Source organism: Coenobita brevimanus, chromosome 58 (assembly GCF_032717465.1).
Source record: "Coenobita brevimanus isolate Jiangsu-jjx chromosome 58, ASM3271746v2, whole genome shotgun sequence".
Taxonomy (NCBI): Eukaryota; Metazoa; Arthropoda; class Malacostraca; order Decapoda; family Coenobitidae; genus Coenobita; species Coenobita brevimanus.
In genome coordinates, this window is record NC_137011.1 from 4,868,036 (window position 1) to 4,893,035 (window position 25,000).

General features: G+C 43.7%; 1 protein-coding gene across 3 annotated transcripts in view; it reads left to right on the forward strand.

Moving 5' to 3' along the window:
- The window catches only part of Moe (moesin), a 122,475-nt gene that overhangs the window by 15,046 nt on the left and 82,429 nt on the right, over positions 1-25,000 (forward strand). The window contains exon 1 of one of the 3 annotated variants that reach the window (XM_080274545.1): positions 19,315-19,329. The exons of the other annotated variants lie outside the window; for them this stretch is intronic. The gene's annotated coding sequence lies outside the window, so the exon portion shown is untranslated. Of the gene's footprint in view, positions 1-19,314; positions 19,330-25,000 lie in introns of those variants that run through there. 3 annotated transcript variants of the gene reach the window in all.

A 25,000-nucleotide genomic window follows, 5' to 3' on the forward strand; every position in this document is an offset into this window, starting at 1 on the left:
GGTGTCTGGCTCCATGTGTTGTGCTTAGGAATGCTGGCCTGAAGGGAACGGAGTAGGCTGTGTAGTTGTTATTAATGCCTGGAGTCATGAAACACACACACACACACACACACACACACACACACACACACACACACACACACACACACACACACACACAAAATCGAGTCACTGAGTACATATCTATACTAAGAAACATCCACACAAAAGTCTTACACACACACACACACACACACACGGCTTTTGTTGCTAGTGGTTTAGGACATGTCCCCGTGTTTGTCTTCTCTTGTTTATTTGTGTAGGGGGCTCCAGGATATGACCTCATTGGGGTATGGCCGTGTGTGTGTGTGTGTGTGTGTGTGTGTGTGTGTGTGTGTGTGTGTGTGTGTGTGTGTGATGGGTGTGGCTTATTTCGAGGTACTTATGTCAGTCTTTCGTAGCATGTGTACCGTGTCTCGTGTGTGTGTGTGTGTGTGTGTGTGTGTGTGTGTGTGTCATAGGTAAGGATAGGTGTGTATTTCGGGGTATAGTACGTGGGTGTATCAGTTTCGTAGTAATGGTGTGTGTGTGTGTGTGTGTGTGTGTGTGTGTGTGTGTGTGTGTGTGTGTGTGTGTGTGTGTGTGTGGTGAGACTCAATTTGTGGAATGAGTTGTGAAAGCACGAAGGTCAACTTTGGTGCATCGTGAATTGTGGTGCTTAAAGATGGAGGGTGACGTGATGGCGTGTGTGTGTGTGTGTGTGTGTGTGTGTGTGTGTGTGTGTGTGTGTGTGTGTGTGTGAGGGAGAGAGGGAGAGAGAGAGAGGAGGGGGGTCTGATATACCTGTAGGAATGGAGGAGTGAATGCCGTAATCTTTGTGTCTCTGAGATAATACAGAGAACTAATATGAGTTTTAAGCTAGATTAGTGAGGGAGAGAAGTCGAGGCCCGTAGTCGTAAATGAAGCTCCCTAACACCTTTTTCTGAGCGAGTTAGCCTGTATTACACCTTACTCTTCCTTTCGGTAACATAAATCATTCCAATATCGCCATACTCTGCCTAAATAACAATCAGAGGGATATTAACCACCTATATTCAATAACAAACCGCTAAGGAAGTTGTGTTTGGGAGCCTCCTTAACCAACGAGAGAGAGAGAGAGAGAGAGAGAGTAAAGAAGGGAAGGAAAGTAAAGTTGTAGTAGTAGTAAAGAAATAAAGCAAGGATATTGAGGGAGGAGAGAGTGGCGATGATGCGATGGAACGGAAGAACCAGCGCGCGCGCGCACGCACGCACGCACGCACGCACACACACACACACACACACACACACACACACACACACACACACACACACACACACACACACACACACACACACACACACACACACACACACACAGAATTATGAGCCAGACCGGAAGTACCATATCCAACTCGAGAGCCTGTTGACACATCAGACTAATACCCTCTCTCTCTCTCTCTCTCTCTCTCTCTCTCTCTCTCTCTCTCTCTCTCTCCCTCGTTCCTCATTCCTTATCCCTTCTCTTTCTTTCCTCGTCTGTTATATTATTTCCCATCTCCTACCTTACTTATTCCCCTCGTCTTTCCCCTCTTCCATCTCTTTTCTTGTCTCCCTTTTCTCACATCTTGTTCCCCTCCTCCCTCTCCATTTCCTCCCCTCCCTTACTCCCTTTCCCCCATTTTCACCCCTCTTATCCTTCCTCACGTCTTTCCCTCTTCATTTTTTCCTGATGTTCTTCCCACCGACTCTTCCCTTCCCCTCCTCCGTCTCCCTCATTCCTCTTTTCTCCTTTAGTCCTCTCTCTCCCCTTTTTATCCTCATCTTCTCCCCACATACTCTCTTTTATCAATTTCTTCTCCCCACATATTCTCTTTTATCAATTTCTTCTCCCCAGGTCCTTAATTTTCCTTTCATCTTCTCCCCATCTGCTTTTTTTTTATCTTTCTCCCTACCGGTATCTCCATCCTTTTATCTTTGCTCCCCATCACCTCTTTTTCCTATCTTCTCCCCATCTCCTTCCTTGTATATTCTCCCCATCTGCATTTTTATCTTTCCTCATCTCCTCCCTTTTATCTTTTGCTCCCCGTCACCTATTTTTTATTCTCCCCATCACCTGTTATCCATATCCTCTCCCCATCACCTATTTTGTATCTTTATCTTCTCCCCATCTGCTCCTCTTCACCCTTTATCCTTTCCCCATGTTTTTTTTCTTTCTCCCCATCTGCTCTTTATCCTTCTCCCCATCTCCCCCCTTTATCTTTTGCTCCCCACCACCTCAATTTCATCCATATTTTCTCCCCGTCTCCATTATATAACGGGATTAGCTAAAGGAATGTTACTGTGATCGATGGGTTTACAGAGTTACATGTTATACGAACATTACGATATTGTTTAGATGCTCCTTCAGAAATAACTGTGAAGGAAAAGACTTATGTAGTTTTCATTTAGATTTGTAAGTGGCTGGAGAGAGAGAGAGAGAGAGAGAGAGAGAGAGAGAGACGTGACAGTTTAATGAAAAATACTTGGGAACGGGCTAAGTGAGAGAAATGAACAGTGAAAGACGATGAAAAATAAGTGAAAAATGAAATACAGAATGAGATGGTAAACACTGATAGACATAGAAAAAAATTACATGAGCCTTAATTATCCCTTTCACTGTTGATTTGTGCAGGAGAGGGACGCCTTCACGTGGTGGCACTGATATAACTAGGCGGCTCCACTGCCTGGTTATACAAACGCCCCTCAGCTCTCCCCATCCCCCTCAAGGAAGATGGGGGTGGACTGCAGGAGGAGGGCAACATAAGCCTGCAGTCGACTGGGTTCACGTTAGATATTTTACCTTATTCAAAAGATTGACGTCAGCTTTGTAATTGGAGTTAGCAAGAATGAATTATAGAAAATGTGAATAGTGAAGAAAATGGGGGAGTAGGGAAAGGGGAGCCTTGATTATGAAGCTGTTTACACCACTTTCATTATGCATACCCGTCTACAAACAAACACTACCAGAATCTCAACTACTTCACCATGTGTTTGAGAGAGAGAGAGAGACAGAGAGAGAGGGTGTAAGTGAAGAAGAAAAGAAGATGGGAGAATTTCGGAGGGTAAAAAGGTACCGTACGTATACAGAGAGAGAGAGAGGGTGTAAGTGAAGAAGATAAGAAGATGGGAGGAGAATTTCGGAGCGTAAATATGTTAAGAACGTTTACAGAGTGAGAGAGAGGGTGTAAGTGAAGAAAAGAAGATGGGAGGAGAATTTCGGAGGGTAAATATGTTAAGAACGTTTACAGAGAGAGAGAGGCTGGAGGAGGACAAAGGATAAAGTTGAAGGAGAAGTGTCTGTTGGTTCCAAAGGTCAACAGTTAGAGGTGGTGACGTCATTGTTGAGGTGGTGACGTCACCGTTTGGGGTGGCATTTTGAGATTTTGGGGTTTATCTATTTACCTATCTATCTATGTCTGTCTATCTGTCTGTCTGTATGTCTGTATATATCTATCTGTGTACTCTTCTATGGTTTTATTTTCATTCTTCCATTCTATATAATTCTGAATATATAATTTTTGTGTTGTCATTCTCTGATCCCCTACCCCCTTCGTCTGTCTGTCTGTCTGTCTGTCTCTCTCTCTCTCTCTCTCTCTCTCTCTCTCTCTCTCTCTCTCTCTCTCATGCTTCAGATAAGTGTGTTTACATGTACAGCAAGTAGTATCAACAAATGTCATCACTTTTAAAATACAGCTTCTCTTAATCTCTTATGCCTTCTCAGTTTTCATTTAGGCAGTACATGTAATTTCTTGAGTACTTTTAACTGTACTTGCCTTGTACTTATACGATTAATAGTCCTTTTACACTTTCTTGGCCTTTCGAAGTAGAGATTATTTTCCTAAGTCTTTGTTATTAGTACTATTTATAAAAGTTGTTTGTGGTTTTGTTTATATGTTTCGAGATTGGAAAATAAGAATTTGATTGAAAATACAGTACATAAAAATTAACTCACCATTATCATTCTGTTCATCATATTTTTCATCATCCTGTTCTTCTTATTTTTCTTCATCATCATCGTCATCATCATCCTGTTCTTCTTATTTTTCATCACCATCATCGTCATCGTCATCCTATTCTTTATATTTTTCATCATCGTCATCGTCATCCTATTCTTTATATTTTTCATCATCATCATCATGACCCAATTCTTCTTATTTTTCATCATCATCATCATCATCATCCTGTTCTTCATATTTTTCATCATTATTATCATCCTGTTCATCATATTTTCATCATCATCATCATCACCATCATCGTCATCATCCTATCCATCATATTTTTCATCATCATCATCATCCTATTCATATTTTTCATCATCATCATCATATTCTTCATGTTTTTCGTTACCATCATCATCATCATCATCACCATCATCTTCATCATCATCACCATCATCTTCATCATCATCACCATCATCTTCATCATCATCACCATCATCTTCATCATCATCATCATCATCATCATCATCATCATCATTATCATTCTTCACCGCATGGAATAAGCTCCTGTTCATGCTTCTCTCTTTATATGACCTATGAAATTTTTTATTTCAGAGTGTGTTGATGTTAGAAAGTTGCAAGAACCATGAAAGACCTTTATTTTTTTTATTATTATTATTACAGTATGTGTGTCTGTTTGGTGGGAATTAGCGTTAGGACGATGATGATGATGATGATGGTGATGACGATAATATATGCTTGTCTTAGGTGGTAATGATGATGATGATGATGATATGCCTAGTTAGGAATTAGGTGTGGGATAGTGATGATGATAATGATGATATATGCATCTCCTAGGAGGGAATTAGAATTATGATGATGATACGCAAAGATAGGAATGAGTTTTGGGATAGTGATGATGATGATGATGATAATGATGAAATACAAGATCAGACGCAAAAGAAAAATTATCAGTGTCTTAAACTCACTAAAGACACATTCCCTTCGAAAAACTATAGGTGTCTTTTTTTTTCTTTTTTTTTCCTCTGTGTGTGAAATTTTGCTTTTCTGTGTGTCTGCTTACCTGTGTGCGTGTGTGTATGCTTGTACGTCCTCGTGTCTGGATGCTTTCATGTACGTGCGTGTAGGTTTTTGGCTGTGTGCGCTCGCTTGTCTGCATGTGTGGATGCTTGATTGTGCTGGCATGTGGACGCTTACATATTCGATACCTCCTCCTCCTCTCTCTCTCTCTCTCTCTCTCTCTCTCTCTCTCTCTCTCTCTCTCTCTCTCTCCTTGTGTGTATGTGTGTGTGTGTGTGTGTGTGTGGATACCTGTAAACCTTAATGTGTACGTGTGCGTGTGATGTGCTTAACGCTTGCGTGGAGATGGTATGTGTATCCGTGTGAATGTACGCCCAATATTTTGTGTGCGTATTTTCCATGCGTATTAACGTGTGCACATCATTGTTCCTATCATAGTGAGTTATAGAACGTTATATTTATGATTATACTAAAGGAGTTTTATTGGAGGGGGGGAGAAGGAAGGGGAAACCGAGGATGAGATGGAGGGATGGAGTGGAGAGGTATATGAGCGAGGGGGTTTGAATTGGGGGGGAGGGCAGCGTAATGGCAGGGGACAGGGCGACATGGAGGCGATTTGTTTGTGGCCAAACGGCGCTGTACTTGGGTCCCATCTAAGTGGTGGTTAGAATCTTTTCCTCACGTAATGCTACTTATGAGCGAGGGAGGCTGGTCACCGTTGCCTTAAAAACAGGGAAGGAGTAACTAGACCAGGGTTCGTACGCTCGTGTTTATATGAAGCAAGATTTTTGAGAATAAAAATAGTCATAAATCATACTGAGCATTAATTTCATCATCATCATCATAGTTATTACCACCACCACCACCACCACTACTACTACTACTACCACTACCACCTTACTACTACTATTTACTACTGTTGTTATTATTATTATTATTATTATTATTATTATTATTATTATGGTATGGTTTTTAGCATACGAAATTACACGTGTAGGAGAAACCTTTTGAATTGATGAGGTAACCCTTTCAATTGAAGACTCCTTTACTTAGAGAGAGAGAAAAAAAAAAATGTGCCATTTTATCTCAAACTTGGCCTAAAATTCCCATCTTCTTGAATGCAGAGTTGTAAGAACAGATTGACAGGACATTAAGGTGCTAGTCACGAAGAAGTGCTGTGGGAAGGATGTAGAGAGGTGACACTGTGTTTCTGCCACTGAGGTGCGTGAAATATGCTGCAAAAGGACGAAAATCTAGGCCAAGTTAAAGTAAAAACAGTCTAACGAGGAAATAGAGAAAGTGTAATTATTATATTTTAGCGAGGGTTTGATAAATAGATAAAGATTGAGAGATGTGGCTCAGTTATAATTCACAGATAAAGAAATAATTGAAACCTGTCATTAAAGATAAGAATTATGTAGTTAAGATGTGGAGTTTAATAGTGAGGAAGGAACACAGAAAATGGTATCGCTGTGAAGGGGATATGTGTAGTTGTAAAAATGATGAGGGATAAGATTGTGCTGGCTCGTGGGTGTAATTATGCATTCTGTGATAAGAGGTGTGTGTGTGTGTGTGTGTGTGTGTGTGTGTGTGTGTGTGTGTGTGTGTGTGTGTGTGTGTGTGGTATAATTTGCGAATTAGTGTGTCCTTTTATTTGGTGTATAAGTTTGTGGGCTATGTAACTGCGTGCGTGTGTGTGTGTGTGTGTGTGTGTGTGTGTGTGTGTGTGTGTGTGTGTGTGTGTGTGTGGTATAATTTGTGAATTAGTGTGTCCTGGTATTTGATGTGTAAATTTGTAGGGCATGTAACTGTGTGTGTGTGTGTGTGTGTGTGTGTGTGTGTGTGTGTGTGTGTGTGTGTGTGTGTGGTATGATTTGTGAATTAGTGTGCCCTTGTATTTGATGTGTAAGTTTGTAGGGCATGTAACTGCGTGTGTGTGTGTGTGTGTGTGTGTGTGTACGGGCAACAGGTGGAGGAAAGGAAGGTGTGGTGTGGATTTTAATGACTCCACTGGGAACATGAGTGGCTGCCACCTGGTCTCTCTCTCTCTCTCTCTCTCTCTCTCTCTCTCTCTCTCTCTCTCTCATTCGTTATTTTTTATGGGTTACTGTTATTATTTTTTTCACCTTTTTCGTTTTTATTTTCTTTTATTTTCGTTCATTTCCTTTTGTTTATATATCTTTTTTTTTTACTTCTCTGTTTGTTTCTTATATAAGTTTGCCATTGTTCATTAGATTCTGTTAATTTTATTCAGTGTGTGTGTGTGTGTGTGTGTGTGTGTGTGTGTGTGTGTGTGTGTGTGTGTGTGAGAGAGAGAGAGTATAACGGTGCTTGTGTAGCCCTGACGGAATAAAGAAGCCCTACTCACACACACACACACACACACACACACACACACACACACACACACACACACACACACACACACACACGGCACTGTAGTTGTTGTGGTGGTGGTGGTTGTTGTTGGCGAGTGATGCAGTAAAGCTGTATTTTTCATAGTTTTTGCAGTCGTGGTGGTGGTGGTTTTGGTGGTGATGATGATGGTGATGGTGGTGGTGGTGGTGGTGGTGGTGACTGCTGTATTGTTTGCAGGTTTTGGGGTGGTTATGATGATGGTGATAATGTGGTAGTAAGTAGTGTGGTGGTGGTGGTGGTAGTGGTGGTGGTGGTACATTTCTCGTAGTTTCTGAAGTGATTGTGGTAGTGGTGGTGGAGCGGCGATGGTGGTGACGGTGGTAGTAGAGATGGTTGTGGTGATGATGATGATTGTGATGATTTTAGTGATGTCTGTTTCTTTCTCGACCTAAGTGGATATGGTGATGATGATGATGATAGATAGATAGATAGATAGATTTGTCTCAGGATGTGTAGTGGTGGTGGTGTTGATTGTAGTGATGATTGTGATGGTTTTGGTGGTGTGATGTCGCATTACGGTATTTCGTTGAGGTGGTTGGGTGTAGTGATGGTTGTGATGATGGTAGTTGTGTATTTAGGCGGTTGTGAAAGTGTGTAAGTAGTGTTAGCCTGAAGGAAGCACACTGTCAGAGCACTTACCTGTGTGTGTGTGTGTGTGTGTGTGTGTGTGTGTGTGTGTGTGTGTGTGTGTGAGAGAGAGAGAGAGAGAGAGAGAGAGAGAGAGAGAGAGAGAGGTGGGCGTGGATAAGGTGTGTCTGTAGGAAGCGGGGAAGTGTGTGTGTGTGTGTGTGTGTGTGTGTGTGTGTGTGTGTGTGTGTGTGTGTGTGTGTGTGTGTGAAGGAGGGAAGGAAAAGGTGTGTCCGTGCCTAAGGATGAGGAAAAGGTCCCTAAAGGAAAGTGAAAAGTGAGGAAATGTGTGTGTGTGTGTGTGTGTGTGTGTATGTGTACTGGACTTAACCCTCTTCAAGTAATATGGTGTCTATTGAACCCCTCGCTATTTTTCTTAAGTGTTGTTTCATATATTACCATAAGGTCTTGGGATCTGCTATTCTCTCTACCTTCCTGACTATAGTAGACTGGTTTAGGGAGGTGATGGGGTCAGTTTGGGATATGGCTCTGTTTTCGCGATAAAGGACCTTCATTACCTAACCTATGATTTTTTTTTCCCCATATATATCCTCCATACCAATTTTTATTTTTTATGACATGTGCATCTCTTACTTCTTGCAGAAACATTGTCCATTACTGTACAGCAGGCAGTGATAGAAAGCTGGTGGAACATATCAGTTTGGCATGGCAGCCAGTAATTTCAGTTGGTATATAATTTGTCGATGTTTTTCATTTTAATTTTCCGTACAGTATTTCATCACTTATATTTTCAAACATTTTGCACTAAATTTGATGGAAAAGGGCTACAGAAACTGTGTACAAGCGATTGTTTCAGTAAAGTTGTTGTAAGTATTTTTGGTGATTTTTTAAAGATTGGGATCTGACAGAGCCCACATTACCTAAGTACCGTAAGGATGAAATTTTAGGTTTACCTGAGAAGGGTTAAACACCAACAAGTTAATACCATTTGCAAAGGAAAGAACATTTTACAAACTTGAGAGAGAGAGAGGGGGGGGGGAGGGAGCGAGCGAGCGAGCGAGAGAGAGAGAGAGAGAGAGAGAGAGAGAGAGAGAGAGAGAGCATCCGTCCAAGCTTTAAAAAATATATATCGTGTAGAATTATCAATAATGGACCTAAAATTACGTCATCGGTTTGAAAGGATACAGAATGATCCATATATTTCACTTCTACTCCATCGGGCGTTCTTGTGTGTTGAAGCGACGGCCATTCATCTTTATCAGTGTCTGCTCCGTCTTCTATTCATTTCCGACTCTGCCTCATTCATGCCCACATCCGCAGACTGAGCCGTACTAGCAACACATAGGCTATTAACAGGCGATATTCCTGTATTTAACATGTTGTGGAATTTTGTTATCGTACCCCACTTTACCCTCCCTCCTTAACCCTTGCATCTTAGTGGTTTATTTTACTCATGACCTTTCGCCATATCTGCTGCCTCCTCTTTACTTTTCCAGCTCATCCTTCACGTGCTTGAGTTATACCTTGAACTAGTTAACTTATTGCTGTGTTTATCCTCGTCAAGTGTTTGTTCCTTCTGTTGCTTATTTCTCGACCTTTACCCCCTATCCAGTGCTTTTATTTTTCACTCTCAGTCTTTCACATTCATGAGTGTTGCCATGAACTCTTTTATTTATGCTGATTATTTTTCCTTCGATTTGATGCTTACCGTCTTACCCCCCGTCCCCTCTCTCGCCCGTCCACCCAACCTCTATCCTTTCTAAATTTCTCGCCACCCTCTCCACCCCATCTCTGCCCTATATGCCCATCCACCCCCACTTTCATATCTCTAATAAATCCCCTCCCACTCTGTCACATCTCCACAGCATCCCCATCCACATCCATTCCATCTTCCCTGCATCCCCAACCGCCCCCAATCCATCTCTCACATCCCCAACCGCCCCCACTCCATCTCTCACTTCCCCCCCACCCACTCCTTCCCTCATCTACATCCCCCCCCTCCACTCCAACTGTCCAGCACCCCCACCCACCCACGCATCTCCTCAACACATCTCTCCGCACCCACCTGCACCCCACCTCATAATCCCCCACCCACTCCATCTCAGCTACGTTCCCCCACCCATCCACCCACACTCTTGCTGCCCTCCAACCAAGCCTACCTCATCTCTTCAGCTACGTTCCCCCACCCATCCACCCACACTCCTACCCCCTCCAACCGCGCCTACCTCATCTCTCCTCAGTTCCACCCACCCTCACTCCATCCCCATTACACCCACACTCTTACCTCTCCCCACACTCTTACCTCTCCCCATCATGAAGTCTGTCCTCCCCCACCCCTCACCCCTGGTCTGGTCGCAAGCAGCTGATATTCCTGGGGTCTGTTTCCATCAAGCCTTTTACCCAATCTGCCCACCGTTGATACCGCCATGCCAGGAATCCACACACTGCGCGATGACGTGAGGCCCCCACCTGTACCATCTTACCTTGCCCCCCTCCCACCCTCATCCTTCTCTCTACCTGCATCCCTCCCTCACTCCATCTCTCTACCTGCTTCCCTCCCTCCCTCTCACCTCTCACGGCCTGCATCATTCGCTTCCTGTCTCCCTCCCTCCCTCCCTCCCTTCTCTCTTTACCTGCCTCATTCCCTCCCTCCTTCCTATAACCTGCTTCGCACTCTTCCACACCCCTCCCTCCCTCCCTCCCTCTCTGTCTCCCTCCTCCTTCTTTCCCTCCCTCCCTTCCTCCTTCCCCTCCTCTGACATCCGGTAGGGCACCCTCTTGCAGTTGCTTGGGTCTGCGTTACGGAAGAGGAGAAGGGCGGGAAACTAACACCACAGTCATGAAGTGCCACAGCTTCTTATGTGTGTGCAGTATGTGTGGATGGACGTGTATAATACGTATGCGGATGGATGTGTATAATACGTATGTGCGCTTTCATGTATGTATAAATGTGTGTGTCTAATACCAATGAACGCTTGCATGTATGAATGGATGTGTTTGTGTATTACGTATTAAATGTATATATGTGTTTCGTCCCTTACTGCTTCAGGCCCACCTCGCGTTTATAATCTGTTTATAATCCTAATCCCGTGCGGTACTTTTTTTGTTTTTATTGAATCGAGGGAAGCCCGCAAGGGGTAAAAAACATATTAACCTTTAACTAGTCCAGACCTATTTATTTTATTCTTGCTATTGCCACACGGTTATATATAGCTGAGGAAGCCGTTGACAGGTGTAGAGTTAGGCTGAGTATACCATGGTTAAAAAAAAATGTAATATCTTGGATTTGGTTCTCTTTTGTAATGTCTTTGTTTTTTCTTGGAAGGAACGGTTTGCAGGCTCCTGGCCTTTGGTTCCTTCTTTCTTGCATGAAAGAAATGAAAGAGAGGGGAATATACCAGCAACACAAACGTTTGAATATGCCGAAACGTTTGCCTGTATTGAAACGTTTGTCTCTTCATTACGGCACACTATCCCTGCCTTTCACCTCCTTGTAGTTGCTTTCATGATACGTTTCCTTTACCGACCTTGAAGAAATTGGGATAAAGGAGGCGAGCGGCGTACGGTAAAGCCAGCGTACTTTATTTGTGTTGTAATGTGAGTCTTCTGAGGAATGCGTTGAAGAGGGTGATGAGAGCCGAGAAAAGTCTTAAAGATGCATGCAAGAAAAAAACCTTCACTGACTTTATTTATTAATTAATTTATTTATTATGTAGATTTTATTCAGTTTGGGAAGGGCCTGGAGGTGAAGTTAATGATGAATGTACTTAGACCCTCAAGGTTGAGAGAGAGAGAGAGAGAGAGAGAGAGATTCATAACCTCTTCACAACGATTTTCAATTAATTTTTGCCAATTCATAATAAGTTAATTTAGCTTACGAGTTACATAAATTTCCATCTTTAACTAGTTCTGTTATTATTATTATTATTATTATTATTATTATTATTATTATTATTATTTGTATTAAACTTTTTATGTCTGTTGGCGATTTTGTTAAGGAAAAAAAAACACCTAAATAAGTAAGTAATCGTAGTGAAGGAATTAGATCTGATTCTCTCTCTCTCTCTCTCTCTCTCTCTCTCTCTCTCTCTCTCTCTCTCTCTCTTTATTTATCTATCTATCTTTCCGTCCACATTTTCTTTTCTTTGTTTTATTTTTAGGTCAGAGGTCAAGGTAAGGAAATCCTGGTAGGCTTGTGCTAAATATGAAACGAAATGAAAAATAAAACTTTTCTGTGGATGAATATTGTGTGTGTGTGTGTGTGTGTGTGTGTGTCTGTGTGTGTCTGTGTGTGTGTGTGTCTGTGTGTGTGTGTGACCGCCAGCTGAAGACAGGTGGTGAGGACTTCATCGCTTTCCATCTCTCCCCTCCAATTTTCCTCCTCCTCCTCCTCCATTTTCCTCCTCCTCCTCCTCCTCCTACTTGTCTCTGCCATTGTCTCTTCTCTTAGCTTAGCATTATTTTATCAGGCATGTTTCCTGTTTTTTTTTTTTTTTTTTTTTTTCCTGGCGTGTGGCTCTTCTTCCAGTTTCTCCCCACCATTTCCGTCCCCTCCTCTTCTCCTCTCCCCTCCCCACTTCTCCTCTCCCCTCTTCTCTCCTCTCCCCTCTTCTCTCCTCTCCCCTCCCCTCTTCTCCTCTCCCCTCCCCTCTTCTCCTCTCCCCTCCCCTCTTCTCTCCCCTCTTCTCCCCTCCTCTCATCTAGTCTCCTTTCATCCCCGTTTCATTTTTCATTTTCATTTTCTGTCTGTCTGTCTGTCTCTCTCTCTCTCTCTCTCTCTCTCTCTCTCTCTCTCTCTCTACCAAAATTCTTTGATTTTTCTTGTAAGCAAAAATCTGACGAGAAAACATAAAAGTTAGAAGGATTATTTATTGTTTTTATTTATTTTTTCCTTTATCTTCAATTGCCTGCTTCTTATCTTTCATTCTCTCCTTGCTTCTGGTTTCGGGTTTCTGTTGAGAGAGAGAGAGAGAGAGAGAGAGAGAGAATTTGTGTGGTACTGTGCTTGTGAGTGGTTATGTTTCCTAAATGGACGTTTGGTGTGTGTGTGTGTGTGTGTGTGTGTGTGTGTGTGTGTGTGTGTGTGTGTGTGTGTGTGTGTGTGTGTGTGTGTGTGTGTGTGTGTGCGTGCGCGTGCGGAGAGAGAGGGAGAGTGGGTTAAGTGTGTAGGTGGGTGGGAGTTCAAGGTGGGTGTATTTACATATGAGAAGGAAAGAGAGAGAGTGAACGTGTGGGTGGTAAGTGTTAGAAGCAGTGGGATGTGTGTGTGTGTGTGTGTGTGTGTGTGTGTGTGTGTGTGTGTGTGTGTGTGTGTGTGTGTGTGTGTGGAGGGAGCGTGTGGGTGGATAGGTAGGTAGATAAGTGGGTGGTAGGAATGTGGTTTGTGTGTGTGATAGGTGTGTGGGTGTTGTCAGTGGTGTTGGTAGGAGGTGGGAATGTGTAGGTGGGTCGTAGAGAGAGAGAGTAGGCAGTTGAATAAACCTAATTGTATCCTCGCTCAGTATTTGACACCCAAAATATTAACAGCCAAACCTTGATAACATTACCTGTGTTTGAAGGAGGGAATTCGCACGTGGCACCTATTTTATTTATCTGTTTATATATTTATTTATTTATGTTATTAAAGTTTTACCTGTGTTTATTATTATTTGGTAACAACAATACTTTTCTGCGTTTGTTTCTTAGGAGTTTATAAAATGTCCCAGGAACACACCTTCATTTCATGGTTTTTCTCATTGCAGTGAAAATATTGATACCTGATTTTGCAGCAACTTTAAAATTGGAGAAGTAATATTAAAGTAGCGTTGTCCTCAGTCGTAACAGGAAAACATTTTGATATTTAAAAGAAAATAGCGAAGTCAGCATCCTTATTAGTTCCGACTTAAGCTCTGGATGGGGGTGAGGTTTGTTTATATAAAAATTGGCGGATTCGGCGTGAAGATGAAAATAGAATATATGATTTAAAATGGATAATAAAACCGATAAATGGATAGACGAATTGATGGTTGGTTAGATGGATACCGTGCTTAATATTTGGTTGATGGAGGGGTGGTCAAATGGATGGGTATACATGTATTTTAATTGATGGATGGATGCAAAGATGGATGAGTGGGTGGTTAGCTGATGTGACAGTAAGGTGGATGAAGATGCGCTTGAAGGAGCACGGGGAAAGGGAATGTGACCTTGGAGGAATAGAGGTTGGAGAGAGAGAGAGAGAGAGAGAGAGGGGAAAGGGGAAAAAAAAAACATTAACAGCAAGTTCATACTAGGAGACATCAATGATCTAAAAAGAGTACGATAAGAAAAAAATGATTTGAAGAGGAGAAAGAAAATTGGAAAGAAAGAGAGAGAGGGGGGGGAGGATAATAATGGCGAAAAAGGACGATGGAAAGAGTATGGTAGGCAAGAAAGAGAGAAAAGGAAGAGGAAACTGGGAGGGAGGGAAGTAGAGAAAAGAAAGAAAATGCGCTTCGGAAAAAAAAAAAAAAGAGGAGGAAAGAGGAAGAATGAGAAGTTGGAAGGATTAGAAAGAAATTATGATGAGAAGCATGTGGAACAGAAGGAAGGAAGGAGAGAAGGAGGTAGAACAGAAGGAAGAGGGAATGGGAGGGAGGGCAAATAAGAGGGGAAAAAAAGTAAGGGGGAAGAGGAGAGATGAAGGATGAGAAGAGAAAGACATTGTAATGGTGAGATAAGGAAGTTGTGAGAGAGAATGACGCAGGTAAGGATGACAGGTGAGAGAGAGAGAGAGAGAGAGAGAGAGAGTGAAGCTGGAAGGAAAGCCTTGAGAGAGGAAAGGGAAAACTGAAAGGAAGAGATGTTTCCAGAGACTGTAAGAGGAGGGGAAGTTTTTAAAAACGAACGGGGAGAGAATGGAGAGAGAGAGAGAGAGAGAGAGAGAGAGAGAGGCTGCGTCCTTCCCGTCCTTGGCATGACATGGGGGTTAATGGATGCAGGCACATGAGTGTGTGTGTGTTTCTACAAGCCTTCCACCACAACACAGGGCGGGGTGATTAGAGAGGTGGGGAGAGGGGGGAGAGGGGGGGAAAATGGGTAGGGAAGGGGTGGGAGGGAGGGGAAATGGGTAGGGGAAGGGGTGGATGAGAGGAATAAGGGAGAGGAAGGGGATATGGATAGGGGGGAATGAGGGAAGGGAAGTGGTTTAGTAGAGGGGTGAGAGAGGGAGGTAAAATGGGTAGGGGGAGGGGTGAGTGAGAGGGGGAAATGGGTAGGGAGAGGGGTGGGTGAGAGGAGGGGGAAATGGGAGGGGGGAAATGAGAGCAGAAAAGAGTATTAGAGGAGGGTCTTGGTGAGTGGGCGAAGTTGGTGGAAGAAGAGGAAGAAAAATATGCGATGTGAGGAGAGGGAGAGAGAGAGAGATCAGAGTTTGAGAATATGTGTGAGAAAGGTAGATTAAAGTTAGTGAGAGGAAGAGATGAAAGTGAGGGAGGAAGAGGGCGATGTGAGAGAGAGGAGGATACGGAAGTGAGCTGGTGAGAGATCAAATAAACCTTGAAAAAAAAAAAAAGTTCGAGAGAGAGAGAGAGAGAGAGAGAGAGAGAGAGAGAGAGAGAGAGAGAAAGGAGGGGGGGGGTAAAGTGAGAGGGAGAGTGAGGTGGAGGGCGTGGGAGAGTAAGTTGGGAAATTTTTCATACCTGTAATTGATAGTGTCGGTGGGGAAGGTGGGCGGGGGGGGGGGAGTTAAAGGGATCTCCGTTTACATGCATCATTCAACCCGAGGACGTGGTGCTGTAGAGGGCTGCCTTCACGTGGTGGCACTGATTTTGCAGGGTAAGTGGACGGCCAGGGAAATGCTAAAGAATGGATACAAATAAATGGTACGTAATGCTATGGTTTTTTACATTAACTTGGCCCAGAATTTAGTCCTGTTGCAGCTTAATTCACGTAGAGTGCCATAAGAAATGGTATGGCTCTACATCCCTGCCATTCGCCTTGTTAATCTCCTGTTGATTTTAGGCCAAGTTAATGTAGAAGGAGTACAGGGGGTTTAAATGCAGTGTGTTGATAAGTTCGGTGAATCGTGCTGTGGAAGGGAATCGTGTGCGTGTGCGTGTGTGTGTACGAATGCATGTGTGTGTGTGTTTATGTGTGTGTGTGTGTGTGTGTGTGTGTGTGTGTGTTAGCGTGTGTGTGTGTGTGTGTGTGTGTGTGTGTGTGTGTGTGTGTGTGTGTGTGTGTGTGTGTGTGTGATTTTTGCCGAGTTCGTGAGCCCGCTGAATCCGCTTACCCCAAGGCCGGAGGAGCAGGTGCGTGGCGTGGAGGGAGAAGGGGTGGGGGGGGAGTGCAAGGTCGCTGAGTGCCTTGCTAGGAGGGAAGGTAGATGGTTTGGTAGTTATTTTTTTGTTTTGTTTTGTTTTTTAAGAAGGAGGAAGTGAAGGACTGGAAAAGTATATGGGTAGTTTCTTTTTTAATGCTGTAGAAGGAACCGAGAGACTGGAAAGGTATATTTGTTTTTTTCTGCTGATGAAAGAACCAAAAGACTGGAAATTTTGAGGGTAGACAAGTTTTATGCATAGAAGTGAAGGTTGGAAGTCTGAAAAATGGAAAGAAAAGAAGAGAAAAATCGAAAAACGTTGATCTATACTGGAAAAATGAACGAGAAATCCAAATTCAACATTCTTTTATTTCAAGATGCCTGGACACATTACTTTGAAGAGATTAGGGGAGCCATAGACAGACGGAAATACAGACTGAGGAAGACTGAGTTAACCTGCTGCATACACGAAGTCCGTGAAGGAAGCTCCATAACACCTCCTCGTAATCGATTTATTTTTCTTAATACACCTTGCTCCCCTCATCTGTGTTATATAAATCATTGTAATATCGCCACACTCTGCATATATAACGCGCAAAACTAAATTAATCAGCCAAAGCTAAAGATACATCCGTTAACATTAGAGAGTGGGATAGAGAGGGGACGAGAGAGTGTTGCCAGACGGATGCTAAGCTGCCACTGTATGGAGAAAGGATGCAGGCAGATAGGTCAGAAGAGCAGTGACCTTTGAAATATCGATAGTAAATAGAGTGATGCAACAGTGCGGCGGAGAGAGAGAGAGAGAGAGAGAGAGAGGATGAACTTTGTTTTTATTTTACTCAACAACCAGGTCACTCCCAGAACTTACATAATGCGTCCTCGTTACCTGAGACTCGTTAGAGTCATGAATCTTTTAGTTACGAGTTAATTCGACCCTTCAGTCTGACTACACTTGGCCATCAAACGAGCTGAAGGGGGGTTGGGGATCGTTGTCAGGTTGAAGTAAACGTACTATAGTTGATTTATTGATGGGTACAGATTGGGGAGGGAGGGAGGAAGGGCAGATTGAGGAGAGGGTAGGTGGTTGAGTGGATAGGTAGATTGATGATTAGATAGATGGGTGGATGGGATGTTGGTTAGGTTTGGGAGTGGAAGGACATGTGGATAGGTAGGGAGGGGGAGAGGAGATGAGTCGATAGGATGATAGATAGCTAAGGTGTTGGTAGATAGGAGGGAGTGTGAAGGACAAGTAGAGAGAGAGAGAGAGAGAGAGAGAGAGAGAGAGAGAGAGAGAGAGAGAGGCATTAGGATGGTTTGTAGTTGGGTGAATAGTAAGGGAGTAGGTGGAGTGAGTTGAGTGTAGTGGTAGTGGTGGTAGTAGTGGTGGTGGTAGTTCCCTACTTTATACAGTAGCTCCAAAACCTGTTGTGGTGGAATGGTTTACTCTCTCTCTCTCTCATAAAATCGTCTGAGGTAGGAAGATAAAAATGGAGAAGTAATGATGCTGTGGACCGTTTACACACACACACACACACACACACACACACACACACACACACACATCCACCTGCGTCTTTCATCCTTCACCCACCCACCCACCCACCAAGTCACCAGCTGCCTCTCATATTCCTGTCTGTCGCACCCCCCCCCTCCCTTGGACATCCTCCCTTCTCTTCTCTCTCCTCCCTCGCTCCTCTCCTCTCCTCTCCTTTCCTCTCCTCTCCACTTCTATCTTCTCTTCCTCTCTCCTCTCCTCTCCTCCTAGTCTACTCACTCTTTTTAGTTTTCATCACTGTGTCTTCTGATCTTTCCCTTTCTCATCCTCCCAACACCCCTTTCCTTCTCCCTCCACCTCTCCCTCTCCCTCTTTCCCTCCTTCCCTCCCTCTAACCCTCCTTCCCTCCCTCTCCCCCTCCTTCCCTTTCTCCGTCCCTCTCCCCCTCCTTCCCTTTCTCCGTCCCTCTCCCCCTCCTTCCCTTTCTCCGTCCCTCTCCCCCTCCCTCACTCCCTTTCCCCCTTCTCCCCACTACTTTCGCCTTTTCTTATGTCTCCCCTTTCCTCCCCTCTTTCTCCTCCCTCCCCTCAACCACAGCTGTCTCTCCCTTCCCCATGTCTCCCCACAGCTGGCTCTCCCTTCCCCATGTCTCCTGTCCACCCTTTTTCCCTCATCTCTCCCTTCTACCACCTTATCTTTCCCTTTCCCCTCACAAATAATTCCCAAATCAGTTTCGTCTCTCTCCCTTCTCATCCTTCATTCCTTTAAGCCTCGGCCATCTGTCACACTCCCTGCTCCTCCCTGCTTTCCTCCTCCCTCCTCTCCCTCCCTCCTCCATCCACTCCCTCCCTCTCCCTCCCTTTTTCCTCGTAACTAAATCTCCATCAGAATTTTCCTTCTTAGTTCGCCTCCCCCACCCTCCCTTCCTCTACAACAAGCCCATTCTCCCTCCTCTCTCTCTCTCTCTCTCTCTCTCTCTCTCTCTCTCTCTCTCTCTCATTCTTCTTCATAACCAAGTCATTGTTTCTCTCACCCCATACTCTCAATCCCACTCATCACAACCAGCTCTCTATCTCTTCCTCTCTCTCTTTCCTTTCGCCCCCTCCCATCTCCCTCCCTCGTCTCCCTTTCTCAGTTTCCCCCACCCCATCCCCCCCTCCATCCCTCCCAGCACAACCAGCTCTCTCTCCCTCCTCCCCCCTCCCCCTCCTTCTTGGCAGTCTGTAGAGGGAGTGTCAGTGTGTCTCAAGACCTGTGCTGAGTCGCTTCCCTTGCCTCTTAGATCTAGTGTCTTGGAAAATACTGGCGGGGTTTAGAGAAAGTGAGCGAGTAAGAAAGTGAGCGAGTGAGATAGTGAGTGCCCCCCCTACCCCCCAGCAAGGATTTTGGGGTTCATTGCCTTGCCCCCCTCTCTCCCCCCCACACACATAAGCGTATCTTCATAACAACACCCTTCCCCTCTCTTTATCTCCACTCCATTACCGTCCCCCTCTTCGTAGCCCCCGGCCATACCCCCCCCCTCGTCCTCATACAAGGTAATGTTTATATACGATAGCGTAATGTTTATATTTTATCTCTGTTTTTTTTTCTTATCTCTGCAATGTTTATATCTTTGCTGTTTATATCTTTTCTGCAATGTTTATATCTTCTCTGCAATGTTTATATCTTCTCTGCAATGTTTATATCTTCTCTGCAATGTTTATATCTTCTCTGCAATGTTTATATCTTTTCTGCAATGTTTATATCTTCTCTGCAATGTTTATATCTTCTCTACAATGTTTATATCTTCTCTGCAATGTTTATATCTTCTCTGCAATGTTTATATCTTCTCTCCAGTGTTTGTATCTTCTCTCCAGTGTTCATATCTTCTCTCCAGTGTTTAGATCTTCTCTGCAGTGTTTATATCTTCTCTGCAATGTTTATATATCACCATTTTTTGACCCATTTTGTTGTGTCAGTCAGACCCTTTGTGTTTTTGTGGCTGTAGTTTAGCTTTTTTTTTTTCCCCTCTATCTTGGTCTAAAATTGCCATCTAATACTCTAACTTGGTCTAAAATTACTATCTTAAAATCTAACTTAGTCTAAAATTGTCATCTTAAAATCTAACTTGGTCTAAAAGTGCCATCCCCTTATACTCTAACTTGGTCTAAAATTGCCATCTTAAAATCTGACTTGGTCTAAAATTGCCATCTCTCCAACTTGGTCTAAAATTGCCATCTCCTAATACTCTAACTTAGTTTGAAATTGCCATCTCTCTAACTTTGTTTAAAATTGCCATTTAATACTCTAACTTGGTCTAAAATTGCCATCTCTCTAACTTGGTCTAAAAGTGCCATCTTAAAATCTAACTTGGTCTAAAAGTGCCATCTTAAAGTCTAACTTGGTCTAAAATTGCCATCTTAAAATCTAACTTGGTCTAAAATTGCCATCTTAAAATCTAACTTGGTCTAAAAGTGCCATCTCTCTAACTTGATCTAAAATTGCCATCCTCTTTATCATGAATACTAAATTGTGAAAATAGATTAATAATGCAGTATGTTTCCTTTTGTGTTCCTTTGACGACCAGGTGTAGTCAGATTAGAGGGTAAATTTGACTAGTAACCAAGGAGACTCCCATGACTTAAATGTTTCACTTTCTGGGAGTGGCCAAGTTCCACCAGACAATAAAAATAAATAAATAAATAAATAAAAGTTATAGTCATGAAATGTGTGCTATGGAAGGGATGTATAGATTGTTTTTTTTTTTTTTTTCACAGCGTCAAAAAATAAGCTGCTGAAGGACGAAAATCCGGGCCAGGTTTAGGGGAAAGAACTATAGGCATTTTTTTCTTTCACCTTTAGACCAAAAAAAAAAAAATTGTGTGTGTGTGTGTGTGTGTGTGTGTGTGTGTGTGTGTGTGTGTGTGTGTGTGTGTGTGAGCTACATTATATTTAAGTATTTGCTTTTTTCTCTCCCTCAGACGACTACCTAATTTTAAACGTCTTTATTTTTGTGTTTATCTGCTCATAAAACAGAATTCAGATCCTTTTATAGTTACTGAGCTATTGATATTTTTCTTGTGATTAATTCCCTCGTGTTTTTTCCTTGTTTTTTTCTTCGTTTTCTCTCTCTCTCTCTCTCTCTCTCTCTCTCTCTCTCTCTCTCTGTTCACTTAGTTACAGATGAATAGATAGATAGACAGACAGATAGATAGATAATAAATAGCTATCTTTGTAGTGTACCTTCCGTTCACTTCTTCCTTTCTCTTTCGCCACCCTCCCTCCCTCCCCACTCCTCCCCTTCCTTCACAGATTCACGCACTCACTCCCCTCTCCTCATCTCTCCTTTCACCCTCCACACAACCCCTCATTTCATTACCACTCAAAGCCTTCCGTACCTCCTTCAAACCTCCTCCTCCCACCCTCCCTCCCTCCAATAACCATCCCTTCCGTTTGGTGTGCCCTTCCTCCCTCTCTCCCTCCCTCCCTTCCTGCTCTCTTCCTCTTTCCCTCCTTTCTTCCTCCTTTCCTATTATCCTATCCATTTAGTGTGTCTTGCCTCCTTCTCCATCCTTTCTCCACTTCCTCCCTCTGTCTTCTATTCCTCTCTTGCTTTTCTTCTCCCTTCCCTCCAACATTCTTCCCTCACACCCCATTCCTCTCTTCCTTTTCTTCGCCCTTCCCTCCAACATTCTTCTCTGTCACCCTACTTTTTCTTCCTTTTCCTTTCCCACCTCTCTTCTGCTTCTTTATCATTTTTCTTCCTTTTTAACATTTTTTTATTATTCCTCGTACCCAGTTGTCTTCCCCGTTTCCTTGTTTGCCTATATCCAGCTTCCTATTTCCCCTCTCCCTCTCTGTTTCCTCGCCCTCCCTCCCCTCTTCCTGTTTTCCCCTCCCTCTTCCCTCCCTATTTCCCCCTCCTCTCTCTTCCCTCCCTCATTCTCCTCCTTTCCTCTCCCCCTTGACAGTTGAGCACATTTTTTGATGGCGATGATATAACTTGTACATAGCAGGTGACGTATGGTTTTTAATATATGGTTGTGTGTGTGTGTGTGTGTGTGTGTGTGTGTGTGGTGAAGGGTGGTATGATGGGTGGTGAGTGTGTGAGGTGAGGGGTAAAGGTGTAGTGTTGGGTGGTGGAAGGCAGTGCCGGAGGGTGTGGTAGGTTGGTTAGGGGTGTGGTGGTGAGGAGTGTGATGGAGAGTGGTAGTGGTGGCGTGGAGTGTGGTGTGCGTTAGGGTGTGGTGGTATGGTGTTTGAAACTGTAGTGTAGGGTACAGTAGTCAAGAAGAGCGCTGGAGAGAGGATGATGATGATGATGATGATGATAGTGATGGCATTAGTGATGATAGAGGAGGAAGAGGGAGTGGTGAAATGACAAGCAGTTTTGATGGTGAGAAAGATGACGATAGTTGTGATGATGAGTAGAATGAGATGCTTTGTGATGATGTGGGAGGTAAAGGTGATGATGAGTGATGAATTGCGATAATGAAGGATGTGCACTGAGATGGTGTGGAAGGTTGAGGTGATGAGGTTGTGGTGACGTGATGTGATGAATAAAGCCTTGTGATGACGAAGAAAGACATCAGTATTTAGGTGGAGTTAGCGTTGTGGTGATGTGATGAAGCATGTGGTGAGATGAAGAATGAAAAGTAGTGTGATGAGTTGTGATGATAGGATGAGAAATTTCGATGAGGCAGGATGAGAGGCGTTGTGATGAACAGGCAGGATGAGGTAAGGTAAAGAGAGGATATGGGATGTGGTGAAGTTAGGACGTAGAAAGTGAAGTTAGGATGCAGGATGTGGTGAAGTGAGGATGCAGAATGTGGTGAAGTTAGGATGCAGGATGTGGTGAAGTTAGGATGCAGGATGTGGTGAAGTTAAGATGCAGGGTGTGGTGAAGTTAGGATGCAGAATGTGGTGAAGTGAGGATGCAAGGTGTGGTGAAGTGAGGATGCAGGATGTGGTGAAGTTAGGATGTAGGATGTGGTGAAGATAGGATGTAGGATGTGGTGAAGTGAGGATGCGGGATGTGGTGAAGTGAGGATGTAGGATGTGGTGAAGTGAGGATGCGGGATGTGGTGAAGTGAGGATGTAGGGTGTGGTGAAGTTAGGATGTAGGATGTGGTAGGAGTGGGGAAGGATAGTCAGCATTCCCTAGGACTCTGGAAGGGAAGCGCTGGTAGAATATTGATGTGGGGAGAGTCGATCTGGGATAGGTGTGTGTGTGTGTGTGTGTGTGTGTGTGTGTGTGTGTGTGTGTGAGAGAGAGAGAGAGAGAGAAAGAGAGAGAGAATGAATGTATGTATGAGAAAGGATGATACGTAGAAAGAAGTAGTTAGAGAGAGAAGAGAATGTGTGTGTGTGTGTGTGTAAGCAGGTTTACATTTAAGAATACCAGTTTGTTTTAATATTTGTCACTCTTACCTTCAGACACACCTGGGTATCCAAGCAACGTACACAGGAAACACACACACACACACACACACACACACACCGAAATATACGGAAATTCCTGTCCATGTTTCACAGCCACGCACACGCACATATATGCACACACGTCCTAATTCACGCACGCACACGCATTTATTCATCCTTTCTCACGAGCATTTTCAGCCTCACTCACCTTTATTCACTCATTCATTCAGATATTCATTTTCTTTATTTTCACTCATTCATTCATTCATACACTCACTTATTCATTCATTCATACACTCACTTATTCATTCACTCATTCATTCATTCATTTACTCATTCATTCATTCATACACTCACTTATTCATTCACTCTCATTCATTCATTCACTCATTCATTCATTCATTCATTCTTTCATTCATTCATTCATTTTCATCCCTAATCAGACTTACTAATATTCACTCATTCATCCTTTCATCCTTTCATTCATTCATTTTCTTAGGCAGAGTCATTAATTTATTCATTCCTATTCATTCATTCGTTCTTACACACACACACACACACACACACACACACACACTCTCTCTCTCTCTCTCTCTCTCTCTCTCTCAGGTGTTTTAACTCCCAACCTCGCCGCCAGCCATACACCCGCCATGTTTGTTTGTTTGTTTGTTTGTTTACCTTTATTACCTAAGGGTGGTTAATGAGACTATTGGAATCGATACCCGTGTGTGTGTGTGTATCGTTATGTGCGGTGCCGATAACTTAAACGGACATGATTCTGTGTGTGTGTGTGTGTGTGTGTGTGTGTGTGTGTGGTTATGTGCGGTACGGTATCTTAAACGGACATGATTCCGTGTGTGTGTGTGTGTGTGTGTGTGTGTGTGTGTGTGTGTGTGTTACTATCCTTGTCTTATGATTCACAGGTCATTCCCAGCACTATAACAAAGCCTTCAAAAGTGCCACTAGCTTTCTTAGTGTTTATTTTTCCTTTATATTTCTCTTTCCTGGTCTAGCCTCCTCTTCCCCCCCCCCCTCTCCCTTCTCCTGCTCTCCCATCCCTCCCCTCTCTTCCTCTTCCCCCCCTTCCATCATTCTCTCTCTTTCTCGGTATTTCCTCTACCATCTCTCCTCCCCTTTGCCTTCTTTTCCTCCCCTTCCACACACTCCTTCTCCCCGTCTTCCCAATCTTTTCTCCCATACGTATACCTCTCTTTCTTCCTTCTTCCCTCTTTCTCCACCTTCCTTATTCTTATCTCCCCAGTTCTACCTTCTCTCTCCCCCCATTCCCCTTTCTTTCCTCTCCCTTCTCCCCCTTCTTCCGTCTTCTCGCATTTCCACCTTTCTCCCTTTCCCCTCCCTATTCCCTTTCTCCCTTTCCCCTCACTATTCCCTTTCTCCCTTTCCCCTCCCTATTCCCTTTCTCCCTTCCTCGTCCCCCTTTCCTTCTCTCCCTCCTCACCTCCTCTCCCTCCTCACCTCCTGTCCCTTCTCCCCTTCCTCCCTTCCCCAGCCTACTCCTTCTTGCCTTCCTCCCTTCCCCTCCCCCTCCCCTTCTCCGCCTCCCTCCCTCCGCTTACTCCCTTCCTTTGCAACGTGAGTCAAACACGTGGGTAGCTAGGGTGAGTCATAGTGGGGGGGTTGATGAGTCACGGATTCTCTCTCTCTCTCTCTCTCTCTCTCTCTCTCTCTCTCTCTCGGTTGTCGTGTTTTCCTGCTTTTTTCTTTTTTCCAGATTTTCACAATTTTTTTTCTTTCTCCTCCTCTTCCTCCTCCTCCTCCTCCTCCTCCTTCTCCTCCTCCTCCTCC